Genomic DNA, 22,792 nt, shown 5'->3' with positions numbered 1-22,792 from the left:
TGTCTTCCATAAACACGGTTTTAACAATGAGTCCGTAAGTGACTGTGGAGGCGAATTCTGGAACCACATGTCCTTCCACAGTGGGGACATTGGTTTCCAGGTGGGAATTGATCACGGTGTGAATTTGCCAAGTGTGCCTTCCTCTTAGAACCTTTCTCCCTTTCGTCCTGAGTTTGAGTGTCTTCAAAGCCCATGACACCTTTGGTAAAGGCTGTTCTCCAATTGGAGCGCTCACAGGCCAATGTTTCCCAGTTGTCAGTGTTTATACTACATTTTTTTAGATTTGCCTTGAGACAGTCTTTAAACCCCTTTTGTTGACCACCACATTACGCTTTCCATTTTTAAGTTCAGAATAGAGTACTTGCTTTGATAGACGGTCATCAGGCATCCATATAACATGACCTGTCCAACAAAGTTGATGTTGAAGAATCATTGCTTCAACACTGGTGATCTTTGCTTCTTCCAGTACACTGATATTAGTTCACCTGTCTTCCCAAGTGATGTGTAAATTTTTTCGGAGACACCGTTGATGGAATCTTTCGAGGAGTTGGAGATGGCATTTATAAGTAGTTCATGTTTCACAAGCATATAGTAAGGTTGGTAGTACAATAGCTTTGTAAACAAGAATTTTGGTTTCCCTGCAAATGTCCTGGTCCTCAAACATTCTTAATTCAATCGGGAGAAAGCCGCACTCGCAAAGCTCCGGCGATGCTGGATTTCAGCATCAGTGTTGGCCCTTGTGGAAAGATAACTGCCTAGGTAGGAGAAGTGATCAACATTTTCCAACGTTACACCACTGAGTTGGATTTGTGGCGCTTCACAGGGGTTATTTTGTACTTGTTGGTGCAGCAGTTTGGTTTTTGGGATGTTGAGTGATAGGCCAAGCTTTTCATAAGCTTCTGCAAATATTTAGGATGGTTTGGAGGTACTGCAGCAGTGTCAAGAACAGTACGCCAGTACAAATGCTTAGGTTCAAAGGCCAAGTTGCACTACCCAGAAAGTCTTATTGGCATTTGCACCCAAAGTTTCATTTGGGAACAAGTGCCAGTAAAGGAACAGGTGACTATGTTCCTAATGTGTTTAGCATCTGTATATTTCCTTTTGAGTATATATTTGGAGGTGGGGAATTATTGGAAAGTATATATTTGAAAAGTTGAGGGCATAATCTATTTATTCATCATATATTCCCTTTCAAGAACAGACTTCAAAAATTGAGGAAACAAACAGTTTATTCACTATATATTTTCTTTTGACTAAAAAACTTCAACTTGGAGACATAATCAGGTTATTCATTATATGATTTGGGGGATTTTCTTCAGTGTCAAAGTCAAGATGTGAGCAATATATATATATATATTGAATATTATTATACAGCTTTTCAACTAAAATGTTATCAAGAATGCAAGACAGTTTACAAATGTGTTTTAATAGGATTATTATTGCTTACTTACTTACTTACTTACTTATAGCCAGCCCAGCCACTCTGGGCAACTTTCAACATAAAAAAACACATTTGAGACACACAGTGTCTCACACACTAAGTTAGTTCTTGGTATGAGCTTTCGTGTGCATGCACACTACCAAGAACTAACTTAGTTGGTCTTTAAGGTGCTACTGGAAGGAATTTTTTTATTTTGTTTTGACTGTGGCAGACCAACACGGCTACCTATCTGTAAGTGTCTCACACAGTGAGACATCAAATATTAAATAGCTTCCTGAAACAGGGCTGCCTTGTGATGTCTTTGGAAAGTTGTGTAATTGTTTCTTTCTTTGACATCTAATGGGAGGGTGTTCCACAGGTTGGGTGCCACTACTGAGAAGACTCTGTCTGCCTGGTTCCCTGTAACTTCACTTCTCACAGTGGGGGAACTGCCAGAAGGCCCTCAGAGCTGGACCTCAGTGTCTGGGCTGAGCGATGAGGGTGGAGATGCTCCTTCAGGTCTACAAGGCTGAGTCCCAGTGGAGGTGGGCTTCTATGTGTCCTCTCATCGCTATGAGATTGGCTCTCTTGGCTAACCCTGCCCAAAAGCACCACACAGCAGCACAGATCAGATTGAGGGCGGTGATGTAACAATATCCAAGAGACAGCAAACAGTTCTTTTTTTTCCCAGACAGCTGGCCAGATAGCAGCCAGTGTCCTAACAGGAAGAGACTAGGGTTGCTCTTCTCCCTCATCTATGTCTGTTGCCATTCTGATGCCTTTGGTTTATGTACCATTTTAAAACCCCAATATCATTCAATTAATTTTTTTTAAAACTACATAGAAACCAAACATCATATCACAATTAAAACTGAGTAGTGTGCAGAAGATAGAATTAAATATTTAGAGTCAGAGTCCAAGAAAGCTTTGGTAATTCTATGTTTCAAAGAGGTGTCTCGCTGCCACATGGATTGCCTGAGAGAAGGCATGGCTATCTGTGCTCATGCAATGACCAGGAGGGTATCCTCAGAACATCTTCAAAGTTCAGCTTGGTCTGTACCAATAGAGGTGGCCTGCTAGGTATTCTGGCCCCAAGTTGCTTAGGGATTTAAATGTCAACAAAGAAACCTTGAACTTGGTTCAGTAACTACTCAGGAGGCAGTACAGATCATTCAGCAATGGTGCAATACATCCTTATGCAAATTAACTGAAACAAAGCATTTTTTCTATCTTTCTCGTAATCCTGTACTGAAAACAAACATGAAAAGTCAGTTGATCATTATGGTGTCGGAAGCCTGCAGCCAACAGAAGGAATGATGCGTTCGTCACAATATATTGAGGTTCTACGAAAGAGTTATCCCGGAGCTGGAAAAGAGGTGTGCTGACAGTACTGGGATATTGCAGCAGGACCTAGCCCCCTGTCACACATCGAAAATGGTGAAGAAATTCATGACAGAGCAGCAAACAGAGGCACTTGATTGGCCAGAGAATTCCACGGATGAATTTGTGGGCTATATGCAAAAGTCACCTCTGTGCTATAGACTGTATAACTATGGAGAAGCTCATTCAGGTGCTGATTCAAGTGTGGTACAGGGATCTGAAAATCAACAGTGACTGTTCGAAACTAGTAGGCTCCATGCCAAACCGTGTTCAAATGCTGTTCAGATATGTGAGTTTTGTACATGTATATGTGAGTTTTGTACAATAAACAACATTGTTTGTTTCAATTAATTTGCACAAGGGTGTATGTGTAAAGAGGAGTGTCACACTAAGCAGCAGCTTCAGAATCCACCACAAAAATAACTCCACATAAAATGTATTATAATAGTCTAACCACGAGGTTACCAATGTATGGTAAGGTTATCTCTGAACAATTGCACAATTTGAAGTTGATAATGGGCACTCAGAGCCACTGAGTTTATGTGGGCTTCTAGTTAGATCTAGGAGCATCCCTAAACTACAAATCTGTTCCTTCAGGGAAAGTGCAACTTTATTTAGAGCTAGTGCACAACCCAGTTCCAGGATCTGAATCTACCCATTCATAGGGTCTCCATCTTCAGTTGCTGCTTATTAACCCTTATCAAACCCATGACTGTTTCCAGGCACCAGTTTAGAACATGCATAGCCTCTCCTGATTCAGGCATTTCAGAGGCATTACAGTCTGGGTGTCATCAGCATCTGAGTATAGGAGATTCGAAATTGAAATGCCATATAAGCCTGGTTCTAAGTTTCATTTGGCTAGCGTGATGAGAACAGGGCTATGCAAAGCCTTGGGCAATCCTGATAGATTAATCTTTCGTTCTCCTAAGGTTTAAATTCTTACTACTTAGAAATGTGTGATAATCAGCCTGAAGCACACCACCTGGAGTGTAGTGTTGCTATTATTAAATGGAATGTATGCCTAAAAATAAAGAGCAAGTGAGACTCATTTACTGGGCATTACAGGCATAGGAATGACATCACTGAAAGCCAATCAGAAAGCTCACATTCTCTCCAGCTTTCTAAAGCCATTGATGTCATCATTTTGTGGAAAAAAATATTTGATATCAAAGCTGTGTTCTCTCAGATGTGATCTCACTCATGACCCTAAGTGGCACTTTTAGGAACAGCTTGCTCAGATTTACTTGTTTCAGATTATATATTTTAAAACAGAAACAACCAAACCCCACCCACCTATCTACCTGTCCCCATCACTCAATTTATTTTGACAAAGTTACGTTTGTCACTGGAAATCTGAAAAGTCTGCCTCCCACTCACCCCCCCGCAGGAGAATAATAGATATGAAACTTTGCTTTAGTAGCTCAAAAGGAACACTTAGAAAGGAGAGGTTTGTTTTTGTAAAGGTATAATATTCTCCCTCAGCCACTAGGTGAAAAGTAATTTTAAAATAGCACTGGAGTATAAGAACACTCTGGGAATGGGAACAAGAAGGATGCTCATACAGTAATTTTACTGACTGGCCTATAGCTCTCTTTATTGACCTAGACTTCCCACAGACAAACCAATCATCCCATATGACAGCACAGGGACTGCCTGCCCTGGTGGTGCTTGGGAGATTATAAAGATTGCACCCTGTCTTTAGAAAAGGGGGGGGGGGAATGTAAAGGACCCCTGACAGTTAATTCCAGTTGCAAACGACTCTAGGGTTGCAGCACTCGCCTCGCTTTACAGGCCAAGAGAGCTGGCGTTTGTCCACTTCCGCAGACAGTTTTTCCGGGTTATGTGGCCAGCAGGACTAAGCCGCTTCTGGCGAAACCAGAGCAGCGCACGGAAACGCCATTTACCTTCCCACCAGAGTGGTACCTATTTATCTACTTGAACTTTTTGGCATGCTTTTGAACTGCTAGGTTGGCAGGAGCTGGGACCGAACAATAGAAGCTCACCTCATTGCAGGGATTTGAACCACCGACCTTCCAATTGGCAAGCCCTAGTCTCAGTGGTTTAGACCACAGCGCCACCCGTGTCCCCTTCTTTAAAAAAGTACTTTCTGTTCATTAAGGACCAGGGGCTAATAAGGGCAACTGCCTTCCTGATCTCCATTGATCCAAATGGCTGAACTGCTTCAGGGCCACTGTGGAGATGAAGCCCCAAATATGGCTGGCTTCCTTGTATAACAGCCACTTGCTTGGTTGAGTCAAAATTTATTCTAGGTGTTCACTCAAGGAGACTTTTGCAAACCAGGAGGAGTTGGTTTTTCCTCAGTGCCTTCCAGGCTATCTAATGTGTCACAAATGACTTGCTAATATCCTTGTGCAGACTAGTAAAATCATATATATATATGAATGACAATGGGCTGGATCCAGAAATGCTCTTTCATGAGCTGAAGGCTTCTTTTGCTCAAAGAAGGGTCAGATTCAGCCAATGAGTCCTGTCAGTAGAAGCCCCGCACAAAGACTTCTGCTTGCACAATGGGGTCCCCCTTCCCCCTCTCCTTCCCCCCACCCCTCCCAAAATTGGCTCAGAGGGGAAAGAGAGGGGATGTTTCCACCTGGCAAGCTGAAATGCTTGCCCTGACAAAATGATTGCCTTCGCATGACAATGAATTCCTCATTTAGTGTTGGATCCTTGTTTGTGCAAGACATTGCCGTCTCTTACATGTCACAGAATGTATTCCGCTTGCTCTTGCACAACAGTCCATGGAACATGTGGCACTGGGGTTATTTCTTCCCCTTGCGCAGGCCATCTGATTCTGACTGTGGGGAACTCCACACAGAAGCAAAGCTTGCACTTTCCCAGCCCACTTTTCATACTCATGTTTGAACGCTGAAGCAAGCCCTAATTGAAAGTGGGGGAAACTAAGGTATTTTGTGCGGTAAAGCTTATAAAAAGGTATTGAAGATAATATTCTTCTAACCATTCTACTATGCTCCATTGCACTTTTCATTACACACACATGGTCTGGTGGTTCCTATGTTTTGGCTGCTGTCCTTTGCACGCTTGCTTAAGAGTAAGTCCCATTGATCAGAGTGGTACTTACTTCTGAATAAACATGTGCTGTCTGTTGCTGATCTGGCTTAGTGTCTTATAAAATATGTAAGGGGTTTCCACTCCATTTTCTTTAGTACCTAGAAGATGAAGAGACGTTAATGTGAATGGTATTGATCTGAATCAATTGATCATTGGAGGAGTATAGAAGACAGGATCATCACTGCTGTCAGGTACTAAGTACATATAGAGATCCTTTTTAGGAAGATGCAACATCAATAGTACTATTTTATGCAATTTCATAGACTCCTACGTTATGCTAAAATAGTACCATTAGGAAGTGCAACTGCAACTTTTTATTCCATTTAAACATTAATTGCTTTGGCATTCAAATGGCTACTCAAGAATCAGCCAGTTTGAGCAAAAGGAAAGATTGGATCTACCATGGCTTCTTACTGGATTTGAATAAATACTGAATTGCTCTCTTCTGGTCCTTTGTTTCATCCAGTAAAGAAGTAACATATGTAATGTAGACTTGGAGTATATTTACTCAAAAGTAAGCCCCTCTCTGTTCAACTGAGCTTACTCTCAATAAAAGTGTGCATAGCACTGTAGCCTCCCAGCTGCAACCCAGCACAAACTTACTTTTCAATGACTTCCCTTTAACTCAGCAAGACTTAGTTCTGAATAAGCTTCATTAGGATCAGACTGTTTAAAAATGAATCTAGGGGGAATCATTGGAAAATGGCCACACGCATCTATAATATCAGAAAGGTCAGATCCACATACAAGTGGCATGAACTCCGAATAAGGTTTGGTTCTAGGAGTTTGCTGGGTGAGAACCTCATATTCATATTTGACCTTGAAGTGTTACAAAGACATGGTTATTTGCCTGCTTGGAGGTGATGGTGGTGCAATATTAGAAGAACACTCACTGTCTGTTCAGATGTAAGACCCGCGGAGTTCAAGGGGACTTACGACTAGGCAAGTAGGTAGAGGGTTGCCTCCCAAGTGTCAGTTGCCTTCAAAATAGGGATCCTACAAACATGGAGGAGGAATATTTGAGGCATGGGGGCAGATTAACATGACTTTCCAGTGCAATATTCCATATTCAATGTTAGATTGGTGTGAAATGCCAGCATCTTTCCTTCTTTCTTTCTTATTAAATTTCCACACAATTTTGAGGCCATTTCAAAATGCATTTGGCTGCAGTCCTGAACTCGGTCACATGTGTGTGAAGTTGAATTCATTCCAGTTGCTGTTCTGAATGTAACAGGGCGCAGCTTGCAGTATCTGAAAGTGTGTTCAGTAACTCACTGCATCTACGTCGTTCTGTCAAAAATGCCAAGCCTTCTCTCAAATCAGAACCTGGGAAATAATTTCTTCTGCACTCTCCCTGAAAGGCACACTCTGTACTAACAAATTATCATATCCTGAATGGGGTAACTCTGCCTCTGAAGGACCAGGTGTGCAGCCTGGGAGTCATTTTGGACTCACAGCTGTCTGTGGAGGCACAGTTCCGTTCTGTGTCCAGGGCAGCTGTCTACCAGCTCCATCTGGTACGCAGGCTGAGGCCCTACCTGCCCACAGACTGTCTTGCCAGAGTGGTGCATGCTCTATTTATCTCCCGCTTGGACTGCAATGCTCTCTACGTGGGGCTACCTTTGAAGGTAACCTGGAAACTACAATTAAACCAGAATGTGGCTGCCAGAGTGGTGACTGGGAGTGGCCACTGGGACCATATAACACCGGTCCTAAAGGATCTACACAGGCACCCAGTACATTTCCGAGTACAATTCAAAGTGTTAGTGCTTACCTTTAAAGCCCTAAATGGCCCAGTATACCTGAAGGAGCATCTCCCACCCCATTGTTCAGCTCAGACTCTAGCAGTTCCCTCACTGCAAGATGTGAAGTTACAGGGAACCAGGAAGAGGGCCTTCTTGGCAGTGGCACCCTCCCTGTTGAATGCCCTCCCATCAGCTGTCAAGGAGCTAAAGAACTACATAACTTTTAGAAGACATCTGAAAGCAGCCCTGTATTGGGAAGTTTTTAATGTTTGATGTTTCATTAATTATTAATATAATATAATATAATATAATATAATATAATATATAATTGACTTTATTTATTATGTGTTGAAAACCGCCCAGAGTGGGCAGGGTATAAATAATAAAATTATTATTATTATTATTATTATTATTATTATTATTATTATTATGGACACCAAGATATTTGAGCCTCACTAATTATCAAATTGATTAGAGTACTTCCACAAAAGAGAGAACATAAGATATATATGATTTAGATCACTAGAAAACTCTTAAACCCAAGCCTTTTTTACCTCTCATTCAAAACCTGGAACATGAACACTACTTTGTAACAGCTACTAGGACCAGAGAACTGGCCCAACGACACCCATGACGGATTAGATGGGTCTGGGAATTTTCCTTCACAAAATTAAACCAGGCTTAGATTAGATGAACTGCAGTGTCAACCAGGAATGTGCATACACTTGTAGAACACAAAGTATAATTATATATAAATATCAGGATGGTGGGCTTAACGCAAACTTGTGAACCAAGCTTAAATTTTGTGAACCAAATTTAGGTTTCTGTCTATGGTGGTGTTACCTTAACAGTTTTGATATACAGTGGTACCTTGGGTTACATACGCTTCAGGTTACATACGCTTCAGGTTACAGACTCTGCTAACCCAGAAATAGTACCTTGGGTTAAGCGCTTTGCTTCAGGATGAGAACAGAAATCATGCTCCGGCGGTGCAGAGCCAGCAGGAGGCCCCATTAGCTAAAGTGGTGCTCCATGTTAAGAACAGTTTCAGGTTAAGAACAGACCTCCAGAACGAATTACGTTCTTCACCTGAGGTACCACTGTACTCATTAGTAACACCACCACAGACAGAAACCTAAATCTGGTTCACACATTGTCCAGATTGTTAGAAAAGTATGGTAACTGGACTTTACAAGGAGCATCAAGTATATTTCATAATGGCAGCCGTTACTTCAGCAGAGAGTAAATGAAACCACACATATGATGGATCTCACAGACTGGGGGAAGGCAGATTTACAGTGCCAATATAGCTCTGATTGTGGAATAAGCATCATAGGACATGGGTGGGTGTGTCTGTTTTCATGCACTTTACAAATTGTCAGACTGGCAATTTTCAGTGGCAGCTAGGGATGTACACATCCTTGCAGAAGTCTGGCTGTATTGACTAGTTTCCAATGTGCTGTCATTGGAACATGGACTGGTCTGGTGAACTCCTAAAACCACAGCAGAAAGCTGCCTCCTGTATTAAGTTAGCTGCACGCTTTTTGCCAAAGCCATGGTGATTTTTTCAGCGTCAAAAATACACTCCAATAGACCTGGTGCTTTAATATACAGTGGTACCTCAGGTTAAGTACTTAATTCGTTCCGGAGGTCCGTTCTTAACCTGAAACTGTTCTTAACCTGAAGCACCACTTTAGCTAATGGGGCCTCCCACTGCCGCCGCGCTGCCGCTGCACGATTTCTGTTCTCATCCTGAAGCAAAGTTCTTAACCCGAGGTACTATTTCTGGGTTAGCGAAGTCTGTAACCTGAAGCGTATGTAACCTGAAGTGTATGTAACCCGAGGTAAAAGGTAAAGGTAAAGGGACCCCTGACCATTAGGTCCAATCGTGAGCGACTCTGGGGTTGTGGCCCTCATCTCGCTTTACTGGCCAAGGGAGCCGGCGTACAGCTTCCGGGTCATGTGGCCAGCATGACTAAGCCGCTTCTGGCGAACCAGAGCAACACGGAAACGCCGTTTACCTTCCCGCCGGAGCGGTACCTATTTATCTACTTGCACTTTGACGTGCTTTCGAACTGCTAGGTTGGCAGGAGCAGGGACCGAGCAATGGGAGCTCACCCCGTCGCGGGTATTCGAACTGCCGACCTTCTGATCGGCAAGCCCTAGGCTCTGTGGTTTAACCCACAGCACCACCCGCGAGGTACCACTGTATATCTATGGCTGAGCTCCAGACATTGTCCCTCAACTCCACATATGCACCTAGGGATTCCCTTGCCGTCTATATAAGATGAAGTGCCGTGAGTACATGTTGCATTGTCTGCAGCCATTGCTGACAAGTTACAACAAGGAGATCCCTGTTTGTATGGGCAGCTTTCCATCCCTGAATTATGAGCCTTCAGCATTACATTTCAAGAAGCCCATGGAACCATTGGCCCTGGCTTGCATCCTTGGAGGCTGACTTCCAAAGCAGCAAAGGGGCATTGACTCATCTCATGCTGTGTTTTCTGGAATGGGTCCACTGCTTCCAAAAAAAGCTGTGCATTATGAGTCTGCTCTGAAAATTGTTCTGCTTCAATTGCAATTCTGTTTTTGTTTTTTTCCACACACAAAAAGAGGAGCAGCAACAACGTGGTTTTACTATTAAATCTTATTTCAGCCATGTTGTGATTGAGAAACTTATTTAGAAATTGAACAATTAGCATTCCTCCTCCTTCTGGCAAAAGAATATCACCAAGAAGAAGAGGAGAAAACTCATCACTGGCTCTCAGCAAGTTATCTTCCTTAGCACATCGTCTAATATCTTCTAAAATTTCTTCAGTATGGAACCAGTCAAGGCTCCCTCTCTCTACCAGACTTTAAAGGTAAAGGTAAAGGGACCCCTGACCATTAGGTCCAGTCGTGACCGACTCTGGGGTTGCGGCGCTCATCTCGCTTTATTGGCCGAGGGAGCCAGCGTGCAGCTTCCGGGTCATGTGGCCAGCATGACTAAGCCGCTTCTGGTGAACCAGAGCAGCGCACGGAAACGCGTTTACCTTCCCGCCGGAGCAGTACCTACTTGCACTTTGACATGCTTTTGAACTGCTAGGTTGGCAGGAGCAGGGACTGAGCAACGGGAGCTCACCCCATTGCGGGGATTCGAACCGCTGACCTTCTGATCGGCAAGTCCTAGGCTCTGTGGTTTAACCCACAGCGCCACCCGCATCCCTGGCTACCAGACTTTACTGCACCCCAAGATTCCATTGGCTTGTAATGAACTATTTAAATATTGAACGCATTACAGCTATTTGAACCCTATACTTTGAAAAAGAAATCTGCAGTAGCATATCATATCTTTTGTATTGCTGTTCAGGGCTGGCTCTAGGTCTTGGGGCCCCTCCCTTTCTTCCTTAAACATATCCCTCCTCTTGACCCCACCATTTAAACTTAAAGAAACTACACTCATCTCAAAGAAAAACACAAACTTTACTATAGTATTTCAGTAGCTGCCCTTTAAACATTTTTGTCAGTAGTATAGCTTACAGGCAGCCTCCACACACCTACTGGTAGTAAGTCCCATTGAATGCATCAGGCCTTACTTCTGAGTAGGCATTCATATATGTAATTGCTCTGTCAGAAGTAGACCCTGAGAGGCACATAACTTAAAGGTAGAAGCAAAATGCACACATCAAAAAGTAACCAGCAGAATAAATTTGGCCCTCTGTTTTGAGATTAGAAATTGCAACGAAGAAGAACAGTGAAACCTTATCAGATTGGATTAATGCATAACTCCCTGTACCCTCTTAATCGTTTCAACGTGTCCAGAAAATGATAAGTCCCTTTACTAAATTCTGTGTCAGACAGTGCACACACACACCCCACACACCCGGCTGATCCAGATTGTGGAGATCACATTTCTCCCATACACAATGATGTTATCTCGTAACTACAAGGAACACTTGCCTCCCTGCCTCCCTCTCCCTTTGCCCCATCTCTCCCACACCTACCTCTCCCCTCATGTGCACCACACACCCCATATCGAGTGACACTTCCCCCCACGACAATCAGGAAACCCTCTTTACCAGGTGAAGCATGTGACTGGCAGAAGGCATCAAGGAGGCAAGATGGCGGCCCTGTCCCTACTTCCTCTTCCTTCATGGACACTCAGGAAACTCTTTCTGGTAGGCAATGAACAATCAAGTCCAGAGGCTCCTTCGCCTCTGCCTGCCAACAGTCAAGCAAGTCAGTCACTTCCACACCCTCATCTACCCATATTAATAATGTAGTTGTTGTTGTTATTCCCCCACCATTTTCCCTGACAGGGACTCAAGATAAAATGTCCTATCTGAAGAAGTGTGCATGCACACAAAAGTTTATACCAAGAACAAACATAGTTGGTCTCTAAGGTGCTACTGGACAATTTTATATATTGATATTTATATACATATGTATTGACTGCGTCAGACCAACACGGCTACCTACCTCAATCTAGAACCATGGAAGGCACCACACTGAGCTGCAAGAAATGGAAGTCCATCAGTATCTGAATAAGTGTGGATGCACACAAAAGCTTACACAGTGGTACCTCGGGTTAAGAACTTAATTCGTTCTGGAGGTCTGTTCTTAACCTGAAACTGTTCTTAACTTGAAGCACCACTTTAGCTAATGAGGCCTCCTGCTGCCCCTGGAGCACGATTTCTGTTCTCATCCTAAAGCAAAGTTCTTAACCTGAGGTAATATTTCTGGGTTAGTGGAGTCTGTAACCTGAAGCGTATGTAACCCAAGGTACCACTGTACCAAGAACAAACTTAGTTGGTCTCTAAGGTGCTGCTGGACAATTTTTTTTATTTTCATATATATTTCGACCATGCCAGACCAACACGGCTACCTACCTGATAAAATAAAATCAGCTAAAAACACAGGAGGGAATAATTAAAAAACAATTAAACATTCAAAGGTCTATTAATAATATACAAATAATTACAATAAAACAAGCATGGCACAAGCCTCCTCATTAAGTGCAGTCAGTGTGGTATAGTCGTTAAAAGCAGTGGACTCGTAATCTGGTGAACCGGGTTCGCTTCCCTGCTCCTCCACATGCAGCTGCTGGGTGACCTTGGGCCAGTCACACTTCTCTGAAGTCTCTCCGCCCCACTCACCTCACAGAGTGTTTGTTGTGGGGGAGGAAGGGAAAGGAGATTGTTAGCCGCTTTGAGACTCCTTAGGGTAGTGATAAAGCGGGATATCAAATCCAAACTCTTCTTCTTCTTCTCAAAAGGCTGTTGGAGCCAACAGAAGGACAAGGAGAGAGCCAGTCACACATGTCCTTATGAGTAGAAGGGTGGCCAATGATTGATGGTAGGGTGGTGCCTTGATGTCAGTTCCCAGGCACGGTGGGCCCTTGAGGGTCATGGGCCCTCAGCCAGTGCTCCATCTGACCGAATGCTGCTGGCCAGTTTAGAATGGACTTCTGGACAGTTTAGAAGCCTAATGCCTGCCCAGATATGCTTGTCATTGCTAATGAATTCCTTGCATGATTAAAATGACAGAGTAGCAGCGATCAGCATTTTGTGGGAACGATGGGATCAATGAACACGTACACTTAGAACAATTGGCAGATGCAGGAAGTCTGGGCTGACCAGACCCATATTTCCTTTCACTGAAATCAGTCGTTTCATTTGTAATGTTATTAATGGTAGCTTCAAGATGGGCAAAGGGAACTTAGAGCCAACTCCACTTGCACGCAGCTTAAATGATCTGATCTTAAGGGTGATGTACACACTCAGAAAAGGGAAGCAGACAACTGTCTTTCTAGGGCTGTACTTTAGCTGAATGAAGACAAGGGGCTGCATAAGTATTATCTCATGTAGAAATAACTCTTTGCATGCATACATACGCTGCGCTGACCTGTCTAACCAGAGCAATACCATTTCCTGGTTCTTCTGCCTTGTAAATCACTGGCCATGTTCTTTCCTAAAAATTTATTGGGTCAGATCCAGACTTGAGCCATGTTTAGTTTATGTGTGTGGCAACAGTTGCCATTCTCTGCAAATCTGCCCATCAGCACTCTGGGAGCAACATTTATTACTGGGGAAAGGTGCATCTTGTTTTATGTACACATGTGTTGAAAAGGAACCACGTTGAATGCATATTTTGCTACCTTATCAGGAGGCTTAATCTTCAGCATGAAAACAAGAGTGTTATGTTGTGAAATATCAAAGGATATGTGCACATTGAAAATTATCACATAAGAGAGAGGTCTGTGTGTGACCTCCTTCCCCGGCTGATATGCTAGGTTCCCAAGTGTGGGGTTTTGACATTAGGGAACATATAATGGTTAATTTTTAAACTGAGGGCTCAAATCCACTTGGAAGTCATATGGTACAATCTGGGAGCCCTTCTTCCACATCTCAGACATTCATGTGGTGGCTATGGTTAATGGAGAAAAGACTACAGCATGCACTTGTGGTTCGAGGACCCGACCCCACAAAGTGAAATGAAGACACAAGGACACGTGATATAAGGTTAATGGGCTAGAAAAGGCCACAACTTTATTGATTACAGCAATGAAAAGGTATTGGCTTAGGCAATGGATTGAAACAAGTGGGTTTATTCACCAGTAGGTGGAGCCTGTTGATGCTGATCCAACTATAGGCTCACCTCCTGCTGTCACCGAGGGTCGTGCCATGGCCTCCCGCCAAGCAGGCATCGGACAGAATACACGACCGCCAGATTCCTTTAACGGAATACCCCTAAACATTGAAGGCATAGGCGATGGCCACACCTAGCACTTCGACACACCACAACACATTATTCCAATGCCTAACCGCCACCCAAGCCGAAAGGCTCGCCGCCAATACCTTCCAAGCTGTAACCAATCCCAGATGCTTTTGCTGACACTAGCTAACCAAATGTCGTTCCCCAGATCCGATAGGTGGACACCATCATTCCGGTATAAAGCTTGGTCGCCGATCCGGATACGGTCATGATAAATGACTCGGCCATACAAAAAGTGCACCTAACGGGCTATTGCACGATTTAAGAGTTTCCTGGATTTTTCAATGGCCATACAGTTCTGCACACCGTGCCACACAATTCTCTTCAGGAAGGAGGACCAGAACACCGTTATTCCGGGACACAAGGCAGCCACCTCATCCAAATCTCTTTATGTGCCACGACAAGTCCACACTTCTTCTGTTAACAAGGTCATTTCCCCCTAATTGAAGGATAAGTATGTCAGGAGGGCCAAACGTGGCAACTCTCCCTCTCAGCAATGGCATAAGCAATGCCTCGTGACGAAAACCAGGAAACACGCACTCCAGGTGGGTGTCAGGAGGGCCAAACGTGGCAACTCTCCCTCTCAGCAATGGCATAAGCAATGCCTCGTCACGAAAACCAGGAAACTCGCACTCCAGGAGGGCCAAACGTGGCAACTCTCCCTCTCAGCAATGGCATAAGCAATGCCTCGTCACGAAAACCAGGAAACTCGCACTCCAGGTGGCTGTCAGGAGGGCCAAACGTGGCAACTCTCCCTCTCAGCAATGGCATAAGCAATGCCTCGTCTCGAAAACCAGGAAACTCGCACTCCAGGTGGCAATCCGAGGTTAGGGGTGAGGCCACAGCTAACTGACCATACGTGGGCCAATGCACTATACCATGGCCACAAATCCAGACACTTCTGAGAACGGCTGAGAATAAAGGGGAGAAAAAGAAAAAGAAATAGAAAAAATAATTACGGATAAGTAGAGGTAAAGGAGCAGGGCGCATTCTAACGAATGTAACCTTTATAAGCGTCGGATTCCACCGGCCTATTTCCTTAATCTTATCCGCTGGCAGGCCCAAGCGTGCAGCTGTTGTGGCGGCGCCAATCCTGAATGAGTGTGCCGCATAATCCTGGGAAGATAAACCACAGGCATCAATAACTTTGTGGAGTGCCCTTGTGAATTGGTGTCTCAACAAAGGTGACCCATCCTCGTGAACCAGGAGCAGGCCAGGACTGGGCAGTCTGAGGTAAAGGTACCATCTAGTGTCTTTGACCGGGCATGGGCCCCGCTGCGCTGAAGCTGTAAGTTTTACAAGGGAACCCCTACCTGCCTGGTCCGTTTTGGATTGACGTATGAGCACAGTCATGCTAGCTTCGGTCAACTGCACTTCCTCCCACTTGCGTTAACCTCGGCTACCACTTCGCCAACCCTCAAGGCGCCAAAGAAGGCGATCGCATATGCTGCGGAAAAGAGGCGGGCCTCGAACTTGGCCCCAGCAGATTGACCTAAGCTTTGTGCGTATCTGAGATAGCAGCCCGTAAGAAATTGGCTTACGGCTCTAGGGGGGTTGTAGCCTGCCCCAAACCTCAATAGCTCTGTGGATCAGGAAGTCACTGCACGGGTCAGAGGAAAACATGGCTTTAGCAAAGAAGCTGATGGCGACTACGTGTATCTTTAAAGTTTTGGGGTCCCGTCCCAAATCGTCAAGATGGTAAAGGTATTGCAGAATGTCATCCGTGGTGGGTGGCACGCTAGGCAAAAGCCCCAATATCCCTGACCTGAAGCCCATGAGCTCCAGGTGCTAGCAACCGGAAGCGAGACATCTGAGAGCGAGACCCTTAGGGTAAGAAAGGTTGTGGATTAATCTAAACTCACCATGGGTCTTTTTGGGTACAATACCAAGGGGCAAGATATGCAGGTTTGGGATAGGGGGGTGTACGAATGGACCAGCCACCCTCCCTGCGGCCACTTCCTTAGTTATTTTCTTTTTCTGCAACCTCAAGCCTTTCCCATACTGACACCTGGTTAGGGGAAATCCTTTGCAATTAAAGAGTCAGTTACTCGTATTCTGAAACCCTCTGACAAAACCCTTCCAACAAAAGGATGCTGCGCTTCCGTCTGGATAGCTAGACAAGAGGTTGCGGAGAGGAGGGAGCTGGATCAGTGAAAATGCTAGACCCGGAGGGTCCCTATCGTCTGTTCCCTGCTGCGGGGGCTCCTCTGGAGCTAGAATGGTGGAACCCCTGACCTCCCCGAAAGGGCTGCTTCTCTTTGTAACACACTGCGGCTGGGTGTACCCCTGCACACCTCTCGCATTCGTGCGGATACTTACCAGACTGCCTTGGCATGACCCCTTATTGAATTTCCAACACACCTTGCGCTTTGGCTCCCTTCTTAAGTCCGGCTTACCCATGCGATGAGAATCTAATGGCTTCTTCTCAACATACGGGATGACCGCCACCGACCAGATGCCCTTTTCAAATTGATCCAAGCGTGCTAGCGGGATCCTGGAAGCCTTCCTTCAGAACTTTTATCATAGCTAACGGTGGCGGCCCCCCATAAGGCACATAGGCTGTTCTGACTCTTCTTCCGTGTTGCCCGTTTCCAACTTGCTCTTCTTACACACGTGCTTCTTCTTGGTGCGTCTTTTGCCTGACGGTTTGTCCCCCTCAGCTATCTGAAGTTCCCCCTGCAGCTGCTGTTCCTCCTCACCGGCTGAAGAGGTGCCCAATTCTGGAAGCTGGACCCAGGGCTGCTTATTCTGCGAAGGACTGGAAGAACTGGACACAACAGGGTTATTGGCACAGGCCGGCAGCCTCCTCGCAAGGGGACCCAATGCAGTTTTGAGGACCAGATGATGCCGAGTGAGCCCGAGACCCAGTTTGCACTGCTGTAGTTACTGTCCAAGAGCTTGGGCCTGCCCCTGAGAACTGAGAATCGTTGAAGAGGTCAGCAGAGGTACCTGGAAGGTCATCAACCTGGGTGAGAGGCGGGCTCTCCGGGACCACCTGGGTATCTGATATCATATCAGGGGTAGCAGTGGAGGGCATGGGGTTAGGGGATTGATTGGAAAAAAGCTGCTCATAATCATCAATGAACGATCTAAAGGCATTTAGGTAGTGTGACGTAGGTTTGGGGTTATTATCCCGTCCATGTGGCACCCATGCAACCTGAGGTGTGAGCTGATTCCACCGCAGAGCACTTCCTCTTAGGAACCATGGATAACGCGCTAAAGTTACTGCCACAAACACCTGCTACTGTTTACAAGCGGTTGTTATAGGCACATGTTATAGATTCTGAAACGAATGTACTAATTAACGATTGATTTACTTATAATAAATAACGATTTTTCCAAGTATTTGGTTAAATGTTCAATTGTTTATCCAATTAGTATGTGCGACGTGTGTGTGTTATTTATTACTATATATATATATATATATATATATATATATATATGTGCTTCCTACTTCATATTATAATATCTCATTCAATATGCAGGGGTCCCATACAGGGATCAAACCAGCAACCTAGGCATTATCAGCACTATGCTCGACCAGTTGAGCTATCCTGGCTCTCTAGAATTGTGTGGGACCCCGAGGGTCATTTAGTCCAACCCCTTGCAATGCAGGAGTATGCAGTTGTTCCATACAGGAACGAACCTGCAACCTTGGCATTATTGTCACCATGATCTAAGCAACTGAGGGTTCTGAAATATATGTCAATTATTTATTATAAATATTATTATTTTTTATTTTTATTAATTTTATTTGTCTATTTATATATTTATCTTTAGATTTATTTAATTAATTAATCAATTTAATCTTGGTATATGATGCCATTCCACTCATTCTCTTTATTTATTTTATATATATATATATAAAATTTATTATCTTTATACAAATTATTCATCTATGTATTTTACGTATTTTACAATCTAAGTATATGTATATTATGTGTTAATTTGTCAGTATAGCCTCCAATGATGTCCAATGAATTCCAAATTAACCTAAATACCAATAAGATTGAATGCTGATTACTATAGATCAATTAATTATCACTGTCGATATTTATATCCAAACTCAGCAATTGACGATGGTGCTAATAGTATTGAATACCACTGGTAATGCTAATATATGCTACCGATACAAACCGCTTTCCACGCTGAAATAATAATGTTCACTGGATAAAATTAACTATTGCTGTGGATATTTATAACAACTAGTGATGCTATAATTTAAATGATGCCAATTTTAAATGATGCTATTAGTCAGGCCCAATGTGATTGGGATGCTGAGTAATCAATGAAGAAGTAAAGTGGGTCACAGCCAAATAAGAGAAGCCTCACCCCTATGGTAGTTAACCCAAGGAAAACAGGAGGCAAAACTTCCACTGAAGCTGCTAAATTTCACTAGCCATATCAGCAATAAACAATGGCTGAGTGCTTCCCCCCAACTGCTAGCTTCACCTAGCCATGACAACAGGAAACTGCCTGTTGATCGGTTGCCAGGCAACCTGACAACAATAGCGGTGCTTCGGCTGCTAGAACAAAAGATAACACTAAGAGAGCTGCTGCATGAAATGTCTCACAGCAATAATGGCCCTCTTACAACTGTGTATGCTGAATAACAAAGCCCCCAAACACCGCTCGTTAGCTGCTGAGCTTCAAACAGCGTTTCTATAGCAGCACCGTGAGAGGAAGACAAAATCAAATTCCCCAACTCCCTTTACCCCCAGCGAGGAAGAAGCGGGGGGGGGGGGGGTTGATTGGAAAATCAAAGCCACGAGGAAGCTAAAGGCAAAGAAAAAACAGAAAAGGGGCTTCTTAACTGAAATAACTCAAAGGAGCGGAAATAGATCTGCAGGAGGAAGCCCTGCCAAATATACAATCCAAAATTAAAAGAAACCTCTCCCTTCTCTCTACTCGATACTATTTAAAACTGCTAAAGCAGGGTCTGTTGTTTTCAATGCGCAGGGCTGGCCAGCCGAGGGGGAGGAAGGACACTTTGGATTAAAACTAACCGAGTGAAACACCCAGGCAGACACGGAAATAAAATACCCACTTTAAAACCAAGCGGGTGGGGGAGGTAGAGGGGGGGAGCTCGGAGCACAGGGGAGGAATAAAGCTAACACAATAAAGCAGGAAAATGGGGGCAATAACAGTAGTCTGCAAGGAGGCTTGGAAGGAGCAGCCGCCCCCTGAAATTGTGGACGCGTGGAAGAGGGGGGGGGGGAGCGCAGCATAAAGTCCGTTAAGGCAGAGAGGTGAAACGTTGCCCCCAAAAAACGCCCTGACCACGTGTTCCAAAACACCAATAGACCAGTAGAGGAGGATGAGTTAAGATCGACCCTCCTGCCAGCAGACACTCAAAGCAAACACACAGGCACCAGCAGAATACACACAGCGACCATCTTAAGGACAAACAAAAGGAAAGGATTACAGCTAAAGCAATAAAGAAGCAAAATGGGGCAACAACATGATTTTTTAGTTAAGTAAACCACATGGGGCAGAAGCAGCTTTGCCTGGCAAAGCCCGTCAACAAAATACTATTCAAAAGGCAAAGAGAGGCTGGGTTTAAACGCACAGAGACGGCAGGCAAAAGGGGAGGAGCGGCAGAAATGCAGCTGGAGAAACTGGGAGAGGATTAGCAACGTTCTTCACAACCACGGACAAACCACTTTAACAACTATAAATGGTGCAGCAATGGCAAAATAAGGAGCAGAGCAAGCCTCGATGCAATGTGTTGAGGCAAAGAGGATAGTAGGTATGTGGATGAAGCTGCAACCGCTCGTGTGCCGAGGCAAGACAGCAAAATAATACAAATAAAAGGAAAGTAACCAGGCAGTGAAGAAAACTGCACTGTGGCAAAAACAAAGTCGCTAACCCCGCAACATGCACCCAAAACAAAAGGAGGACTTTAGGCAGTATAGACGGGAGGCAGAGAACACTAGAAGTAAAGTCTTAAAGGGTAACGCAGAATTTCTGGAACTAAATAAGCTCAGCAGACGGAAACAATGAGAAAAGGCTTTGGAAATCTAAATGAGAAAATAAGGTAGAATGATGGGAAATCAGTAGGGAAAAACAAGGTACAGGCAAGGGGTTAGCTTGGACAACAGCAACAACACGGCGAAACCTCCCTTTTAAAAGTCTTCAAAGTACAGGCTCCATGTGGTCGCTCAGCTGGGCACGCGGAAGAGGAGATCCTGATGAGTTGACATGCAACGGGACGACAAGGAATGAGGCCAGGGAAAGGCTGGCGATGCAGCAAAAGGCTGCTGAACACGCCCCCTCCGTGGCACCTGGTTGGATGGCCACAGGGGGGGCATGAGCGCCAGCCAGGTGAGCTGGAGGCAGGGGGCAAATGCCCCCTGCTGGGCGGTGCTCGGGCTCCCGCCCACAACCACTCCCCTCTCTTTCAGGGAGGAGAGTCTTTTTCCAAAATCAATCTCTACATCACATGTTCCATCACATCAGATTAATTGTGTAGCAGTAGACTGACATGATTAGCAAACCCCCCCCCCAGCTCTTTTCCTACAACAGTCTAGCAACCACGCCAGCCAAACATATCCTGAGAATCTTGTGCTACAAAGCCAGGCCAAAATAATGGATTTCCGCTCTCCATTGCCCATGGCTTCCACGAAAGAGACCCAACTTTGCCAGTTATTGAATTCCAAGCAGTTAACATCGAGTGGGCCTGAGTTTAAAAACAAACAAATACAAAACAGACTAGCTGATGTTGCAAGCACAAACTCATGCAATAGTCAGGCCAGATCTCCTCATCTGCGTAGAAAGAAACAACAAATTACTATCAAAGGGATACACTTGGTCCAAAGCCGCTGGAGGGCTTCTCTTATGGAACCAGTGTCTCCCGCATATGTAGGTTGCTTATATCAGCGTCAGAGTAAACTCAGTGACCTACGAGTAGTACCTGCTTACTTATCCTGGCATGCACCTAGAGGGGAACCTCTGCATGCCTCACCTCGCTGGTTATCATTATTATGTCATCCAGATCAATCATTTGCGGCTCAGTGCATTGCAAATGCAGCTTTGATCATTCGTTACACTTTGTTAGTATTTATCAGCTCCAGGACTGAACTAATCTGAAACAGCAAAGCAAGGGAGCTCAGTCACCACATACAGTCACCGGATTTACAATATATGTATTTTTTTTTCCCCTTCCATAAAAATTATCCAAACAATGGTGAACTATTCAGTCCAAAATGCACAAAGAAAACATGCAGAAAACATGGTGAGAGTGAAATGTTAATGAACGACAGGCAAACTGTCCCCCGCCATTCCTGCAGCGGATGAGGGGTTCCTCAAGAATGAAGGGGAACACAACCAGCTGGAAAAAGTCATCAAGGCAGAGTCACACAACCGAAGGCAGCTGCAACAACGAAAAGTTTCTTCCCGTTTTCTTAGAACACAAATGAAGAATTGATCACTGGAGGGAAAACTAATTTAAGAGACTAATGCATCATGTAAGTAAATGCCACCACAGCCTCGCACATGAACTCAGGCTTACTGCTCCCTTTGTCACCGGCAACTTTCCTCCGTCTGAATGAGGTTTGACAGATCACACATTTGCACCCTATTGCTCAACTCGCATTTGGTTGTTGTTGTTGTTTAGTCGTTTAGTTGTGTCCGACTCTTCCTGACCCCCTGGACCAGAGCACGCCAGGCACTCCTGTCTTCCACTGCCTCCCACAGTTTGGTCAGACTCATGCTGGTAGCTTCGAGAACACTGTCCAACCATCTCGTCCTCTGTTGTCCCCTTCTCCTTGTGCCCTCCATCTTTCCCAACATCAGGGTCTTTTCCAGGGAGTATTCTCTTCTCAGGAGGTGGCCAAAGTATTGGAGCTTCATGATCTGTCCTTCCACTGAGCACTCAGGGCTGATTTCCTTAAGAATGGAGAGGTTTGATCTTCTTGCAGTCCATGGGACTCTCAAGAGTCTCCAGCACCATAATTCAAAAGCATCAATTTTTCGGTGATCAGCCTTCTTTATGGTCCAGCTCTCACTTCCATACATCACTACTGGGGAAACCATAGCTTTAACTATACGGACCTTTGTTGGCAAGGTGATGTCTCTACTTTTTAAGATGCTGTCTAGGTGTGTCATTGCCTTTTTCCCAAGAAGCAGGTGTCTTTTAATTTCGTGGCTGCTGTCACCATCTGCAGTGATCATGGAGCTCAAGAAAGTAAAACCTCTCACTGCCTCCATTTCTTCCCCTTCTATTTGCCAGGAGGTGATGGGACCAGTGGCCATGATCTTAGTTTTTTTGATGTCGCATTTGGTACATTTGCACAAACCAGTGAAAGGATTGGGCAACCACAGCTAAGTAATAGAGCCTATGTTTTGAATGCAGAAGACCCCAAGATCTCCCCAAGATTAAACTGCAGCAGTAGATTTTTTTAAAAAA

This window comes from Podarcis cretensis, assembly GCF_951804945.1.
Source record: "Podarcis cretensis genome assembly, chromosome: 3".
NCBI classification, from domain to species: domain Eukaryota; kingdom Metazoa; phylum Chordata; class Lepidosauria; order Squamata; family Lacertidae; genus Podarcis; species Podarcis cretensis.
This window is presented reverse-complemented; position numbering follows the sequence as displayed.